General features: G+C 42.5%; 1 long non-coding RNA gene across 1 annotated transcript in view; it reads right to left on the bottom strand.

The window, feature by feature from the left end:
• The window catches only part of LOC134420966 (uncharacterized), a 39547-nt gene extending 33089 nt beyond the window's left edge, over positions 1 to 6458 (bottom strand). Inside the window, exon 1 of the long non-coding RNA XR_010028472.1 lies at positions 6392 to 6458. This is a non-coding gene — a long non-coding RNA (uncharacterized LOC134420966). The remainder of the gene's footprint in view (positions 1 to 6391) is intronic.
• Positions 6459 to 17768: the final 11310 nt, after the last annotated feature.

Genomic DNA, 17768 nt, shown 5'->3' with positions numbered 1-17768 from the left:
AATGAGGCTTTGTTAGCAGAAGGGTACAATGGGTCTTCTGAATGCTTTTGAGTGGGCAGGCCCTACTTCCAAAAATAGCTTGCATTTTCTTCTGTTAATTAATGTAGTGTTAATTGCTGCATTTTCCTTAGACTGAGAATCCTCATCTGCAGCATTTGCCAGACATCGTGTGCAAGGGCTGCATGAGCCAGGCAGTTTTAGCTCCTCTAGAAATGAAGGTCTTTGAATAAGAGGTGCAACATCCAGAGCAAAACCTTTGGACTCCCCAGAGGAGCCAGGAGCCCACCTGCTGTCAGAGGGGATTATGAGCTGAGGCTTTTTGAGCATTTTGTATGTAGGTGTCTGTCAGTGCCATTTAGGAGAATGGCTCTGGAGGATGTGTGTCTGTGAGAAGGTGGACTAGCAAGCCCCAAAGACTGACAAGCAGGAATCTTTCAACACCCAGGACAGAAGCCCATCACAGCACAACTGCACCGTCTGAGGTAGGAGTTCCTCCCTGTAGAGCCACCACAGCATCAAAGCAGTTGAAACACATAAAACTCCCTGAAGCATAATGAGATTTCTAGCTTGCAAAACCATGGGGGAGATTGCAGGAGGTCTTAGAAAGGGCACAGGCAGAGCGGGACTTACTTTAGGGTAGGGAGATGGCCTAGGAGTTTCTTCCAGCTCCATTTGTCTAAAGTGCTTTATTGTTAGAAGACTTTGATCTACTGAATGAAGACCTTACTTAATCTACTGTAAGATGAATGACAAATTGAAGAAAAATAGAAACTAAACATTTTTTTAACAGCAGAACAGTTTATCTATTTATTTATGGACTTGGTTGTCAGTAGCCTGATGCACAAGTCAGGAAAACATGCTGACAGATACGTTATACAGACATGGTTATAAGCTTGACACAGGGTACATCAGGTCTGCTCCTCTAATGTGCTATTGGAGTTTAGTTTTGATCTTTGAGTAGATTATTGACCTGAATTAATTCAATGCTAATAATGGGACCAAAAAGAGATTGTAGCAGTGAGATATTAAAATAGATGCACTGTGGAAGCCAACTTACCACTATTGCAGAGCACAAAAATCACAGGAAAGTGGGCTGAGAAAAAATGGTCCTTTTGCCACTTCCTCTCTCAAAGCAGGACTAATTATGTCACCCTTAAACTTGGAGGCCTTAACTGGCAAGATTGTTCTCCCATAAGCATAATAAAGGCATTTCTTTCAAGGCCATGCTTCAGTGATTATCCCAAACAGAGTAATCATCTAGCAAAACGAAAACCCCCCAAATCCCCATATTTCAACCACAGCTGATGCCCAACATGAATGCCTGGAATATTTACAAGAACTGAATTTGTACTGTAGCCTTTACAGTTTCTTTCCTTGGTATTGCAGGCACATTTACCATGGCAAATGACTGGCATTTACCATGGCAGATGAGTGAGAGAAGAATTTCTAAGGTCATAAAAATCATGAATGTGCATGTTAAACACGGTGAATGCTTGGGGAGGGGCAAGTACATTCTCTGATGTAACGCCACAACAATATCATGTCCCAGTTTCAAGGACTCATTCAAACTAATTGAAGGCCTATTCAACATATCTGTCCATTAAGTACAGAATATGAGCAAATTCAGTGGCAATATATGGGAACGCATCTTGGTACAGAGCGTGTATTAAGAGCCATCTTGGTGAAGAGTGTGTACATAATGTGCCAAAAACTACTCTAAAGTATACTGTGTTGGTCTTGAGCAAGTGCTGAAGTTACTCAGATTATGCTGCTGTCAGAATGGATCCTAATACTTGAAGTACAAAAATTAGCATTCCTTGTTGGGCATACACCTGCATGTTAAACCAAACTGAAAAATGTCTGGGCTAAGGGGTTTCTGTCAGTGTTACAGAGTCATGCACCATCTCTTCACTGCTAAGGGAAGACATTTTCCTTGAGATGTTATTTTGCAACTTGAAAAAGATTAAACTCATCTCTGTCCAAAGGCTGCAACACGAGCCATGTTTAAAGAGTCTTTATTTTAGAAAAAAAAGTGTAAGTAATATAATTGTGGTACCCAGAGTAAGGGTCTTCTGTGTTCTTTCACCTGAAGAACTGTCATAGTTTTAAGGCATTATTCTCCTCCTCAGGTTTCTGGTTTAGCAAAATGCTTCACCACGTGGTTAATTCTAATCACTTAAGTCATCCCATTCAAGTCAGAGCTTAAACACTTTGCTGAATTGTGTTTGAAGTGGGGAATGAGAGCTTGAATTTTCAAAAGTCTCTAATTGCAATTAGCTATGCCAAGGGTAGTTTTTCATCTTATTTCTGTATTTGGTGGACAGTTTGGATTAGAAAAGAAATGGCTGCAACTCCTGTTGTATATACAAAATTCTTCTGACTACATGATGGGAGATTGTAATACAGAGCTTTGTCTTAGAATAGTTTTGTCCAGGAATTTATTCCAACTTTTCAAAATAGAAGCAGAAGTTATCTCAAAATCCCAATCTGTTTTGTGAGAGCCTTAGGTCTTGTAATTAAGATACTGTGGTTTAACAAGTTACCAAGCATCAGCTAAGCTGAGGTAATTGTCTGGATGCAAACCTTACAGTAAATACTTAGCCTAAATGCTGAGTCAATTTATCCCTGGGCAAATGAAGAATAATGTAATTTAACACTTCAGACTAAGCTGAAATGAATCACTGTGTGTTTGCCACAGGCGAAGAGAAGAGATATAGGGAGTTGCCCGAGCTGAGGAGAGGATGGTAACTCTCAACTCTGGCCACTTGAGAAGTTCAGGCATTTTCACACTGATGGGAATGGAAAACAACTGGTACTTAGCAGTTCTGCCACATTATTTTACAGGTGTTTACCAATTACTGGTCTAAGGAGGGAGTTCAAATGTAGCACATTCAGTAGTGACTGAAATGCCCATTTAATGAAGTACAATACAGCTGATGGTTTTCAGCCCATTTCTGAAGAATGTGTCCATCATAGAAATTGTTCACCTGAAAAGTAGATCTTTGAAAAAGTTAAAAGGAACAATCTGTCCATCTGTATGAAGCTAATGAGAAGGCCAGGAAGAGAAGACAATCAGGGAAAGGTAGAAATCTGTATGAATATCTTTGAAAGGATGAATAGGGAATGATTTCCCACTGTCTCTTCTCATTCAAGAACTGGGGTATACCAAAAGAAGCTAAGTGGAAGGACAAAGGAAGGAAGAGAGGATGTTTTTCCACACATTTTGCAATGCAGCTGTGGAACTTCATGCTGCAGTTTTATGTGGTTGGGGAAAGTTTATTTGGGTTCAAAAATATTTAGACAAATTCACAAGAGTAAAATACACGAAAGGTTTTAACAAAAAAAATAACATTTTGGCTCAGGAGGTTAGTGAGCCACAAATTTTTTGGTCTTGAAGTACCTGAAAGAGTCAGACAGAACCTGGATCCATGGGCAAGTGACCATACATGTCTGTTAATGGGGGCACAGTGCACATGAATATGGGTATACAATGAAGGACAAATGGAGAAACTCTTGGTACCCTTAAAGCTTTTGGAAGACATCAGCTTGTGTATAAAATGTCAGCCTCAGCAGAGAACAAGGGCCAAAACTCGGCCATGGGGGTGAACTCATCTGTTGCTTTAAACCAGAGGCATTTTAAGGAAGTGATTTCTTCAAAGCAAGGGTAAAGCATTCTGATGTGGTACCTGGAGGAGGGTTAATCTACTGGGAATTTGGCATGTTCAAGTGTGTACAATAATCTTTCAGGCCTCTAGGGTTTGGATTTGAAGGGGTAAGAGGCAGCTGTATGCAGATTCATGAGGAATGAGGTCAGGAACTGAGGCAATTCTTGCCAGCTACCTTTGCCTGGTGATTTTATTACAGCCATGTAAGGAACCAGGGGAACTTAAGACATTTATCAGGAATCATTAGGTTTGATCTATAGACCATAATGACTGCACATAAGATAGTGAAAGTAGCAGGACACTTATTAAATATTCATTTAGTATTCAGAAGAGAAGTTGTCCAGTGTGGTTCAGTAACAGACACAGACAATCCTTTAAATTATTATTTTCTTAAAGAGAAGAGACTGATTTGAAGCCCATGGAAGTAAAGGACATATTGAGTTGTGGGAGAGTGCCACGTTTTTTAAGTCTATGGGAAGACAGATGGAGAACAGAGCATGACATTCAAGCATCTTTTACAATGGTCAAAAGGTTAAAAATGAGTTTAGCTTGAGCCTTGAGGACTTTAAAACTATCTCAACTGTTGATGATGAGATGGAGACTCAGCAATTTGCAGAGGTCTTTCCCAGTTGCAGGAGCAGACTGAAATAAATGTGATTTCCTTCCACAAAGACAGGAATAACATTTTCTGCTTATGAAGGGATATTCAATAGCCCAGGAGGGTAATACTCAAGATGGAGGAATAAATGGCAAAGCAGCAGTTCTGTATTGTTCAATATGAGATTGAGGGGGTAGAAAATGGACCAGACAAAATGGGAAACAGGGTTTCATGTTGCACTGAAAAATGGGTGTATAAAGGAGGACATTGCCTTGCAAAGTGTCCAAAACAGTAAGCTCCAATTCAGCATCAGTGTAGCTGGAGCTGAAGTACAGGGCCCTCACACTTCAAAAAAGGAACAAAGCAACTGGTGAGATCCAGAGGACAAAGAGGAGGCAGACTGAGCATCTAGAGAACTCTGAAGGAAAGACTGAAAACTTGAGCATCCAACCCACTCTTGACCTTTGTGTTTTAAAGAGGAATGGTTGTAGAGGAAGATGCTGAAGAGCTCTTGTGTTCTCTGGTGCAAAAGAAGAGAGACTGAAGGCTTGAAAAAGTATGGGAAGTGTGAGTTTCACACTGGGAGGATAGCAAGGGGACTGAAGCTCTGAACTCTCTGCCTGTTAATTAGAGGTATCTCGACATCTGAAGGATTAAAATGACAGACAGCTATCTGTGATGCAGGCTGACCACAGATACAGGCAAGGCATGAGCACTTCAACAACCTTCACATGCTCACAGTGACCTTCCTTCCCAAAGGCCTCCCTGTCATGGACACTTCTCTCTGGTACCTCTTGTAGTGGAGCAAGGGGCACTTCTCTTGTCCAAGATGCACTTACACCATTTCTAGTCCGGAAACCATGCACGTACTGTGAGATGCCTCCAAAGATTTATGCAGCTTTTGGTCTGATGCCAGGACAAAGAAAAATAGCTGCACAGTGGGAGAAAAGTGCAATTTTTTTTCTGCCAAGTTGACATTTTTAAACTTTGTAATCAACTTGCTGCCACATCAGAGGCCTTTTCAGAGTATCTGATTATTAAAACACTTTTTGATTTACCTTTGTTTGTGTCACTTCCTTATTTATGTGATTTGCTGAAGGTTTCAGAAGTGATATGTCTAAACCATCCCCAGTGAAAAGTGCCTGGATAATTATAAGTTCCTGTAAATCACCTTCTGTCCTTGGGCACTGTGTATTCAGCTCCACAACCTCTGTCCTGCTTCTGTGTTCTGCATCTGTAAATCTCTTCCTGTCCATGGATCATGTTTTTTACTGTTTCTTACACAGGACAGTGTTATCAACAAGACTGCTAACATGAATTGTAGATTCTCTGATGGAAACTCCTTGAGACTGGGGATGTGAAAACAGATCTAAATGTCCTTCTCAAACTCTGGGTGCTTATGCTAGGATCAGAATCACTGTAGACATTCTGTGCATGTGTTTAGATACAAAAGAGAGGTGCTTCCTAAGGAATACAGATCTAAGACCAAATTTTAAATGTTAATATCACTCCAGGTAGAGATCCCCACATTCGTGACATGGCTACCTCTGTTTTGAAGCATCTCAGAGATGACATACTAAATGCAGGTTCATGAAATGGTTTATGGAAGTTAGACTTCTGTTTATTTCTTGTTCCCATCACCTCACCTGGAAAGATCAACTGTGTCAGAACTTTCTCTCACATGAAGATCGTTCTCTTTAGAGCTTTTATTTCTCTGGCTCCCTTGGGGACAGTACAAAAAGACTTCCCAGACGCCCAACAGTATTTTCCACTGGGTTCCTGCCACCTACCATTCCCATGAAAAAAAACTCAGTGTTTTCTACGTGTTTGGTGAAAAACCTACCAGTCCCTCCAGAGCCTGTGATTTTGGAGGAATCATTGCAAAGTCTAATTTTAATCTCTAGTGAATGAATGCAGGCAGGGAGTAACACAAGCAGCATAGAGTGGTGAGCAATTTTTGGTGGAAGAAGAATTGCAGAGGAAAGTAGAGCAAAGTCACATCTGCTCGTATCAAATGTCATCAAGCAAAGACCTTCAGTTTTTTTGTTCCTTTACCAGAGAAAATGAGAATGATCACTCAAATTTTTCTTAAAGTCACAGCTTACCTGCAGGATATGCCAAAACTTACCTTTGGGGGTCTAGAGATGCCAAAACATTGTTTTGGGGTGTCCTGGTGTTATTAGAGTAACATTCAGTTTGACCACCCCACAAACTTTCTTGCTTTCAGAAAGCAAAGTAATTGTCAAGTCTCCAATCTGTAGGGTTCCAACAGATAAAAATAAATGGTTATATCTTTCAAGAGGCTTAATAAAAATATGTTTTATTTTCCGTCCTTTGAGATGCCATAGGAATAGCATCATAAAAGTTCCTGGATCATTCAGTTTATGGCTATGATGGAAAACATATTAAAAATTCCCCCCATGATGAATGATAATATTCACTGGGTTCTCCAGCCCCTCTCTTCCCTGCTTTAGTGATGAGTTCAGGTGCAGCAGAAACTCAGGAAAAGTAGTGTGACAGCAGGTTTATTTTCAGCTGGGAACTAAGATGAGGTCAAGATCATTGGAGGTGATTTAAGGAAGGTGGGGTTGAACCTGTCACTGGAGTTTCAAAATGCTCTGTTTCTCTTAATGTATGATTACGCTGGTCCCTATGGATCAACACTGGATTTATGTTTGCATAAATGCTTGGCGGTAAATTAGAAGATGTTTTTGAGCCATGCTTCACTAGCTGTAAGACATAGATTTGCAGTCCCTGCTGAGCCATCAACCATCCTAGGGGACCTAAGCCAAGAAGAACTTGATTCTTGGGCTCAGAAATAGTGGTGAAACATGGAGGACTGTCAACATTTCTGGAAGACGTGATGTCTCTTTTACAGACTAGCTATTTTCCTCTGCTAGGGTTGGGACAAAGAGACTAGGAGGCATTTGGTTTCCCCAGGTATCTGCTCTTGTGCTTAAGAGAATAGCATGACTAAGAGTGGATGGTATTTGAATTTGTATGATTAGCATTGAACCTTGCTCTTGCCTGTTGAGTGAGGATCTTTTCCAGAGGGCACAGTTTCAGGCTTGTTGTAGGTCCTGCAGGCTAGTGTGGCAGCTGCTGCTGGATGGGGTGCTCCTTGCATCTGTCTCTCAGGCTACAGAAACTAATGCCTAACCATGCTACCCCCATCATCTATTGAGCCTCAGGCAGACCTTTGGGCTATTTGTTCAGCTGGGGCAAGTTTTCCTTCTTAATCTTTTCAGCTTGGCAGGAGCCCTGCTGAGCACACAGGGAAGCTCATCAGCTGCTGGCTCAATGTTTGGACAAGGGGATAACTCCTGCTGGGGCTGGTGAACTCCAATCCTGTCTAATTTACATTGTTATTTATTCTGCAGGCATTCCTGTGCTTCCTGAGTACAAGCTGGCTTTTCAGCACGTTTACAGCCACACTCCCACAGTGATCTCAGCAGTGACAGGCAACTACACACAGAAGCAACAGCCCCTTGCATGGTGGAGAGCAGTGCTTGTAAAGCAGCAATGAGGCCATCCCCTGCTGTGGAGCACTAAGGAGTCTGATTCACCAGGTTTCATCTTCTTCAGGTTCTGGGGACTTACATTTTGTTCAAATTGCTGTAGTTGTCAAGTCAGCTTCCCAGGTATGCATCACTCCCAAGCAACCCTGGAAACTACAAAGTTATTTGCTCTCCATTCTCCACATGATGCAAAGTGACTTGGTCAATGGTATGTGATCAAAGGCGCACATACCATTGGCAAAGGCACAATGCATTGGCCAATGTGACACAAATTCAGACCTGCTTGTCCATCTAGAAAGGGCTGTACAGGGTAGGTCTGCATGACAAAGCCCCGTGCAGCATCTGAGTGCGGAGCTGGGTGAGTTTACACCAGCTGGTGCAAGGCAGGAGGTCACCTGTAGGGACTGCCTCCACACCAGGATGCAGCCAAAGTCTCTAATTTTCTTTCCCTGAGAAGAAATGCCTCCTCTTTAGGGCTGATGCCACATCTGAGGTTTGATTAAGCTGTAAGGAGTAAAAGTCACCTCTTCATGCCAGAGTTAACTCTCCATAAGCAGCAAAATAGATTCTTCATGGCTTGAGCTCAGGGACCCTGCCATGATCTCTGCTGCCTGGGGCTCAAGGAAGAAGGAAGAGAAAGGAGCAACTGGGCCATCGCTCCCACTGGAGTGCTTGTTTCAGTCAGAGCTGTGAGGTGATGGGATTAGGAATTTGCACCCCACCAGAACTGTGCATATACTATCTGAGGTTGGACCCCCGCTGACCAGGGGAAGGAGACTTGTGACTAGTGGATCTTGGGGTGATGGAAGACTAGCACTTTGAGAGATCTTTATCTCATAATCCGTGCCCAGACTATCAACGAGCTAGTCTTGGTTTCTCTTCTGTTTGGTGAAATTAATGTCTCCTGCCACCTCATGAGGAGAAGTGTTCTGGACACACAATGCATTTGCTGTCTCAAAGTAGTCAGAACCATTTGGTGCTCTGCAGTTATTTAAACATCTGTTCTGAACAAGACATCTTCCTGAAGGAGCAAAGAGGAAGAAAACATCATGTAGACTTCCTCAACCTGTGAACTATACCCTGGAGAGTCTGATACCTCTGACACAAACTCACACTTTATCTTTTCACTGTCACTGCCTTCTCTTGGGGCACCCTGCCCTGCTCCTGCAAGACAGAAATTAACTTGGGGTGGCCACAGCCTCTGGTTGGTGTGAAAGCAATCAAAATGTGCCACTGGCTTTGAGGAAAAATCAAGTCTGCATGGACTTGACATTACTGCATAGACATAGCCTGCTGTAAGAAAAAACCTGACCAAAAATGATGTCTCTTGCAACAGCAGCTGCGCTGTGGCCTTTCCACTCCATGCTGATTGCCTCCTGGTCTAGATCTGCCTGCCACTTAGTGCTCCTGATGGGCACAGATCTCACACTAGGAACTGCTGCTCTCAATAGAGCACCACCTGGGAGGTGATGAAGACAAACAAAGGCAATTCTAATTTTTATAGCACTGCTAAGCCCTTTCTTTCTAAGGGTTGGATTTAGCTGGGAGCCCATAGCTGCCTGATGACGTGTGAATGGGATGTCAGTGAGGAACTGACCTTGGAGCTGATGACAGGTTGTACTGGCAAGAACTGGTGAGGCTGAGTGAAGGCTGAAACCACGCAGCAGAAAAACCAAGGTAGGTTTGGCGCAGAGTGCAGGAAGCAGGCACAAATATGTGGGATGGCAACTACAGATTAACATAGGAGCATTATGTCACAGAGATGATTAGGGCATGGGTGGCTCAGGAGAGAACAGCTTCTTAGGAAAAAGCCCCACCAAAATCAAACAAACAAGGTATGGGACTCCGAAAACCAAGCTGAGCTGCCACATGTGCTGTGTCTGTATCACAGCCCTAATTAAATGAAATTTACAGCAAGAATTATGCTTTTCTCCTTCCTCCCCCTTTTCTTATGGAAGTACTTGTTTTCCTTTACCTGGGAACAGAGGACATCCTGTCTGTAAATCTTTATGGCTTTCCAGAATTTTGATATTACTTGTGTACCTCTGGAATACTCCAACTTGGCCCTGCCTTCCCTCAGGAAATATTCTCATGTTCAGATTTATATTCAAAGTGGCCCCAGAACTTCAGGAAGGCAAAGACTATGCAGCTTCTTAAGTCCTTCCTGTACTATGGGCAAGGAATTTCATGTCACCCAGAGAATTCATTTATGTGATTAGATAGACATGCACATGGATCCATACAGTCATTTGCAAGCAGGCAGGCAGGACGTGTTTTGCCCACACTCCAAACTGGTCCAAAAGCTATGGAAATGCAATCACAAGGTGCTGAGTGGCAACTAATATAATCTACTTCTCAAAACTCTTATTAGCTGGGCTCAGCAATGCACTTAAATGACTGCTTTAGATCCCACATGGAGCTGGCTTGTGTTGGGTCAATTCAGAGCACAATATTTCATGAAGACAAGTCTGACATTTCATCCTATAATGTTCTGACTCATTTTAATGAGGTTTATCAGATTCAGATAGAAAAAACAGAATCACAGGAACAGAAAGGTCTCCATGGACCACCAGCCTGGACATCACAGCTGAAGAACCTTTCTGTAGGGACTAGCAAGACCCAAATGAAGTGAACAAGACTGATGTTGACAGTTTATTACAGTTCTTGGCTGGATTAGTGAATATATGTTTTTTTCTCAAGGCATTGTATTTTAAGCCAAAAAATGCTGTGATGTATATATCATCTTAGTTTTGAACCAAGAGCTCATTGATGTGTTTTCAAAGAACTTTATTGTTCTGGAGCTAGAGCATGTCACAGAGAGGTGTCTGTCTCTGACGACTACCCTGAGTCAGGGCAAGTAAAACAAGCATAAATCTTCAGGGGTAAATGTACCTACCCCACATTTCTCCCATTCCCTTCTCTGCTCTTGTAGCAGCAGAGGCATCCCTGTTGTCTCATGATGAATGTGGTCAGGGAACTGATCTGGTTGAAAACTAGTGCAAGTATAATAGCAGTTCAGTGTCAGTTGGATGAGCTTCCCAGTCTTAAATATCATGTGGCTGGAGCATGACTGTCTCTCTCAGTTTGTGCTGGGTGATTCTGACTAGGAACAAGGCTGAAGTTTTCCCTATGGCTGCTGATGGCCCATCAGCACTAGATCACAGGGAGATGTATCCAACACCCCCTCTAACCTGGTGCTCCAGGCAAAAGGAACAAGCCAGAAACTGCAATTCATGTAAGACCATCGTCTGCACGGTTTCTTCGGGGAATCTCTTGTTCTCTACAAAACCTTCTCACTTTGTGCAGTGATGTACAGACTCAGGTATCCTTGTGGATGGACCTTGAGTCCTCAAGGCTTCCTGACCACAATAATGAAGACATGATCCAAGGAAAAAGGTTGATTTAATGTGACCAAATAACTGAGCTGGCTTCCTGCCTCTACCCTTTATCTATGTATAAATTACAATCACTTTTGAGAGCAGGAAGAAGAAAGGCACTACAGCCTCAAGAAGAGTGTAGTTTGGTGGGAAGTGTGTTAGAACAGACCTAGTTAATCTATATTGAGCATTAATGTCCAAGCATACAGGTAGTCATGTACAGACATCTGGTTGCCTTTGTCTTCAGATGCAGTGGGGAGATTGGTGATGTAGAGCACAAGAAATCAGGGTTCTGCTCTGAATCAACCTCTGAAGAAACTTCTGCTTTGGTTTCAAAGGGTGATGGGTCATTACAGATTTCTAACCTAAGCCAAATCACATCTTATGTATTTAGGAAATAAAGCAGACATCAGCTTTATTCAGCATTCCCATCTGAAACACTTTCAATTGGCAACATTTTCTTCACACGTGGGAGAGTTCTCTTCTGAAACAGGCCAAATTTTGGCACCTCATTCCAGCAGTTGTTTAGCTGTTCTCAAAGCCCTCCATCTAGATGTGCAGGTGGCTGAGGCCTCAGTTTTACCACAAAAGGGATTCTGTAGGTCCCACGAAGTTCCCTGAGACCTTCCACCAGGGAAGAGTTCTGGATGTGTTTTTTCTACCCCATTCCCAGGAAGTCACAGTAAGAGCTGTGAGGCCAGGTCCCAGATGGCCATCCCAGAGCACAGAAGAATAGAAAGCAGGGCAACCAAGGATCATATGTTGTCAGTTTTTCTGGGACACGTTAAATACTTGAGGCAGTGCTGATAGACACCTTGGAGCTCTGCATGGAGAGGTCAGGCACTGTCTTGGGCTGTGCCCTGTTATCCTCATGTCACCCTCCTTTTTCTGTCCTTGTCCCCTATCTACTAATCACATCACTCTTCCCTGTGAAAGTTGGTTTTCTTGGCTTTTTATTTTTTTTGGCCAGGCTCTGGGCTCATGTCTGAGAAATTCAGCAGGGAGAGGAGATACCACAGATGACTGTGGGGCAGCACATGAGAACAGGATTAGTGCACAGAAATATCACATTACAAGACATTTCCAACACAAGTCCTGCAGGAGAAGCTCTCTGTAGACCAAAGATCCCCTAACCCAATTGACCCAGAGTTTTGACTCCTCTGACACCCATGTCATCCTAACCTTTAAATCACAAGTCCTACAGGAAGGGACAAGGAGAACAAAAAGCTTGAGATTTAGGACACACTTGATAGGCTAGGGAAACCTGATTGTTCTTCTTGGCTTCTCCAAGAGCTTCCTGATATTTTCCAAGTAGTTTAGTTCCTTCTGTGTAGCAATGTTTATTGACATTCAGTATTGCTCAGACCCAGGCCTGAGAAATGGGGACTCTGTGGCTTTTCTTCTTTTAGATGTTTGTCAGGTCAACTTAGATGAGAAAATTGGATGGTGGAAGAGGAACAACAAAAAGCAATTCAGCTTGAAGGGATACATCCAGCATGGAAAACCTGAACTCAAACATTCAGCTTTGGCAAAGTCATAAAGAACCGAAAACAACATGTGTTGTAATAGAAGCCTTGTGCAAGTGGCCAGTGCTGTCAATCTCTAAAAATTAAATCTCTAAAAAAGTCACTGAGTTTCCTACGCATCATCAACATGATTTTTGCTGTGGCTTTCCAGTGATGATATGATGCCACTACTACAAACTACGGACAGAAAAAAGCAGATTGGATGGAAAAGACTCCCCATCTTGATAGTTTCAAGCCACCATGCAGAAACCTGTAGTCAAAAAGTGTCTTCAGAATTGGTGCTTTTCTCCCAGCACAGTCCACATGTGTACTTTTGAAGTTTAAAATCTTCTTGTAAAATTCTGAGGGAATGTGAGGACCATCACACACTTGAGGTGAGAGCATAAAGTGTACTGTCCCTTCCCTTTCAGGGAGAACTTTATTATGATGAGAATCCTGAAGAACAGATCATATCCCTATGTCATAGGGAAAAGCAAAATATCTCTTAAATAATGAGATTCCATGCCAGACCTGAGCAATGGGAAAAAAATATCCTTCAAAAAGCCAAATCTGGCAATGGGATTTATCTGGATGGCATGAGAACCTCACACCTGCTGGGCTCCAGGGGAAATTCTCACTACTTCTGGCACCACCAGTATGCTTGTCCCACACCCTGTCTCTAGTTACAACTCAGCTGCAAAGCACTGAGAGAAAAAGGAATAAAATGGGTCAGAAGTGGCCCTATCAATCACAGGAAATAAAATCCTCCTTTTCCCTCTATCTAGAAGATTGAATCCTCCACAAACTCTGTAAGCAGCAATGCAAATAGGATCAGCAGAGTCAATAAACCACTCTCACCATCCCTTGCAGAAAGACCCATGCATCTCCTCATGCAACTCTTTCTCTAAACCCCAGGTTTGCCCTGATACTACCATGTACCTTCCCTTCCAGAAGGCTGGTTTGGATAGGCATGCAGGCTTACAGCTGTAAGTGTTTCACTGCTTGTTTAGACTGTCACTGACCAGGAAGCATCTGCAATGACTTTGTATGGATGAGGCTTGGCAGCAGCATATTACCATCTGACCTGATGTTGTGGTTGTTTAGCTTTTTTTCCTTACTGTTTTTTTTTTCTAAACTTTATTCTCCAAGGAGATCTGGGATCCGGGACACGTTAAACGTTATTTTGCTGACTTTAAATTGCTTTGCAATACTGCAGTCAGCTTGGATGCCAAACTTAAGCCTGTAAACTCTATTTTTAGCCTTGAGTTTGTCAGTGCAATGGACACTATCATATCAAAGTATTTAAGGGTTTGTGGTAAAACTTCCTCAAAACAGTTTTTGCTCAGATGAGAATAGTCTTACTGGAAGCCTGTACAGATATGAGCTATAAAAATTGGGTTTAAAATTGAATCAGGCTGCAGGAAGAAAACAATCCTTTTTTACCATGGCAGCATAAAAGCAGGCTGGTTTTGGAACACGGATGGGTTTCGTTTGTAGCAGACACATAACATTAGCCTAGCTCCAACGTGGTCCTGAAAGGATCCATGTGTGGAAGCTCCTGTTCTGCAGAATGGTGCTGTATTCATGTAACAGAGCTGCTCCTTGCCAGCTAAACCAGTGTGGTTATTTACCTTCCTGTCCCTTGAGAGATGAGCACACATTGAGTTATATTTTGAGCGCCTTTGTGGCAAGGGTCCATCGCCTTGAGAATTGTGAGAAGAGAGACTTACCCTTAGGCAGGTGGCTGGCTGGGCTCACTGTGGGTGAAGCCAGTGTTGGACACCCCACATGGCTCATGTTGGATGTCTGGGAAGCAGACATCCAATACGGGCCTCTGTGTGTGAGCCATGAAGAAGGGTCAGTAACACCTGTCTGTAAAATGAGGCAGTAGTTGATTTGCTTGTAGGTATACAGAGTGTTCTTCATGGAGACATTGATCTTTCAACTCCTGAAGCTGGGGAGACAACTGCCTGTGGTGCAGGGAGCCTGAGTGCAGATGGACACCTGGATCACCCCCAGGCAGACACCCTCTGCAGCACAGCAAGCACACAGTGCAATCATTTCTCTCAGGAACCCAGGTCTACTCTCCAGGAAACTGCTACCAGAAATATGAAACCCATGAAATCCTTGAGCTGTCACCACAGCAGAGTAAAGCTGACAACTGTGTTTGAGCCTATGGACGCTTTAGACAGACACTAGAGGACCAGAGGGTTGGATGTTCTTCGTGTCCAGGAATATCACTGGGAAGATTGTTGGGGAGTACATTTATTTTTGTTTGTTGGCTTGGTTCTTTATTTTGTTGTCCCCTCTGCACTGAAACAAACAATCTATGGAATTAGAAAGCTGTGGAAGAACAGATTTTACCTGACAAGCCAAAAGCACCTTTGTGAAATCTGATGGACATTCCTGGACTTGTCTGAAAATCAGGAAATTTTTCATGGTAAATGTGCCGTATCTACCTGAGAATGAAGAATATAAATGAGTCTCATATGATTACAGCTGGGTGAAAAAATGAGACATACAGATGAGGTAAAAAGACATTACTGATGAAAAATTACCTTTGAATATTGCAGCAATTTACTACTTACTTCAACTGCAGAAGACTTTCCAGATATCTTAACTGGACAAAAGGATCTGCCATTACTAGGTTCTTATAGACTATCTTTTAAGCAAAATTATGAACTCAAGAAAAAGATGTTGAGATCATGAGTAGCAGCCTGAAATGACATGCTAAATGTTCATTCCCTCAGGCTTTCATTAAGGTAGACAGATGATGGATTGAGCTCTGGTTCAGCTTCTCTTGGTGCTGTTGGGACTGCAGATACTCATCTTGGTACCTTAGAGAGCTTTTCATTGCCCATTGGCTGGTGAGCAGCTTTCAGCTTTTCCCCTATACTGTTTTGGCTATATCTGCACTGTTTTCATACCAGAATCCAGAGAACAACCAGGACAATATAATTCCTTTCACCCACATGGCTGCCTTATGAGCACACTGCAGATTGTACCTATTTCTGCCTTCCAGCTCACTAAATCACCTTGTGGGCTGTGATGGCAGTAGTAACTTTTTCGGTATACAATGGTGCTTGGTCCAAAACCCACTCAGGACTTGTTGGCTTCTTGTCTGAGGTGGCACTCTGGCCCTGCAGCAGGCAAAATGTTTCAGGAGAGGACTCTAGCTCAGAGTTTGTAGCATAGATGCAAATGCTCCTTGGGAAGCAGGAGACCCACTAGAAGGAATGCAGCAATTAGAAGACTTTACCCTGAAAAGACCCATATGCAGAGCACGCTGTGCCCAAACCCACATATTTGTGCTTGCAAACCGTGCTTACGCAAGAATGTGCTTAAAACCTGGCCCAGGTCAAGTCTCAACTGGAAGAAATTTACTGAAATGATACATCTGGAGGTGTTCAACCACCAGACTTTGCTTCTGGAATATAAGTTCCTGGCTTTGGGCACTCATTCCCAGGCAAGGCTAATGGTGCACAGCTGCATCACTCCCCCATGGGAACAGGGCTCACATCTCACATCTGGCCACCAGTTTTTCAGACCCACCACCTTGCAGCCTGGTGCTGCTAGATACACCTTTTCCCAGTTTTCACTATTCAATGACTTCTCGACTCACTCTCCAGCTACAGATGACACAAAAGGATGCATTTTCACATATTTGTGCAATGGCATGTCCTTTTTCTGCCCAATGAAACCCCCAACTTTAGTTCTTTCTCAAAAGAAACTGAAAAATGACCATAGGAGTCATGCCTGGCTCCTACTCTGACAACATCATGCTTTTCTTCATTGGATTTAGGGTCACCAAGTGGTGCTTAATCAGCTTCCAGGATGTGTCTGGTTTATAGCATCTGGATTCACAGCAGTAAAAGTGGGTCCCATTATGTGTGGTGCATGATATCCATATTTAATTTTCATACCAACACCAGATGCCTTAGAAACTGGACAGTTTGTATGAGTGCTGAACCTCTTCTTTTCTTTAACTTCACCACAATTTCATCAGCATCAAACAGGCTGAAGCATTTCTGAGAAGTGACCAATCAAACCACATTAATTATTAAAAAATAAAAATAGACAAAGTGTGCATTTTTTTTGTTGTGTCTACTAAACCAAGTGCTAGAAGGAATTTCCACCCCCGCAAATGAAGATTTATTCTTTGAAAAAACTTAAATAAAAAAAAAGCAAAAGGCAAGAATAAACACTTTTCATCTTTCCAACTAACATTGCCTTTGAGTAAATTGAAAATAATTCAATTGTTATAATTTTAGCTGGAGGTGATGATAGCTGAGAACTCTTATTTGTTTATATGGTGTCTGACTGCAGGGTTCAAAAGTCTGTATTGCAACTTTCCTATAGAAATGTGACTTTTACTTGTGAAGGGAGAGGGCACAAGTAGGCTATATGGACATTTCCTTAATTGCTCTTTTGTAAATAAGGGATTTTAATAAGGAGCTCTCATTCCTTCTCCTATTAAACAAGCTGCAGTAATTTTCTTTGTAAAGAAAATGACCTACAAACAATGCTGGGAAAACACTGTTGGGAACACATTCAGCAGGAATGGATAGTCTCCTTTGTGGGACTGAATTATTAGAGGGGTCCCCTAGCAGGGGTTATTGCATTTAGGCTGTTCACGTTAATACACACTCACAGGAGAGCAAAAAACAAAGAGAGAAGCAGATTTCGGTGAACAGTTACAAAAACTGTGATCACAATATTAGAAAATTTGTTATGTGGGGCAGGATCTGAGAATCTTTTCCCAGATTCATAGCAGAATTTCCACAGAATCTGGGAATAATCTTTATTCTTCAAACTCAATAGTATATGGGGAAGTGAATGTTCACCAACAGGCACTGCTGCCTCTGAGATCTTTAAGTACATGCTCCTTATGAGGTACAGTCAATCTTCCACAGTCTTGAATCCAGACAAGTTTGGATGTGATGCCCTAAAACTGTGTCCTGTATGGGCTTCCAAGAAGCTTCAGCTGATCTGAAAGTATCAGATTTTCAGATGATGGGTTTCAATTTCCACGAGTTGAAGTTGCAGAGAGTTAAGATTCATGAGTGCACACCACAGATCAGTTGGATATGGAACAGGCAGACACC

The sequence above is a fragment of the Melospiza melodia genome, chromosome 8 (genome assembly GCF_035770615.1).
Source record: "Melospiza melodia melodia isolate bMelMel2 chromosome 8, bMelMel2.pri, whole genome shotgun sequence".
NCBI lineage: Eukaryota > Metazoa > Chordata > Aves > Passeriformes > Passerellidae > Melospiza > Melospiza melodia.
The sequence above is the reverse complement of the archived record's forward strand: the minus strand, read 5'-3'. Positions and strand labels throughout refer to the sequence as shown.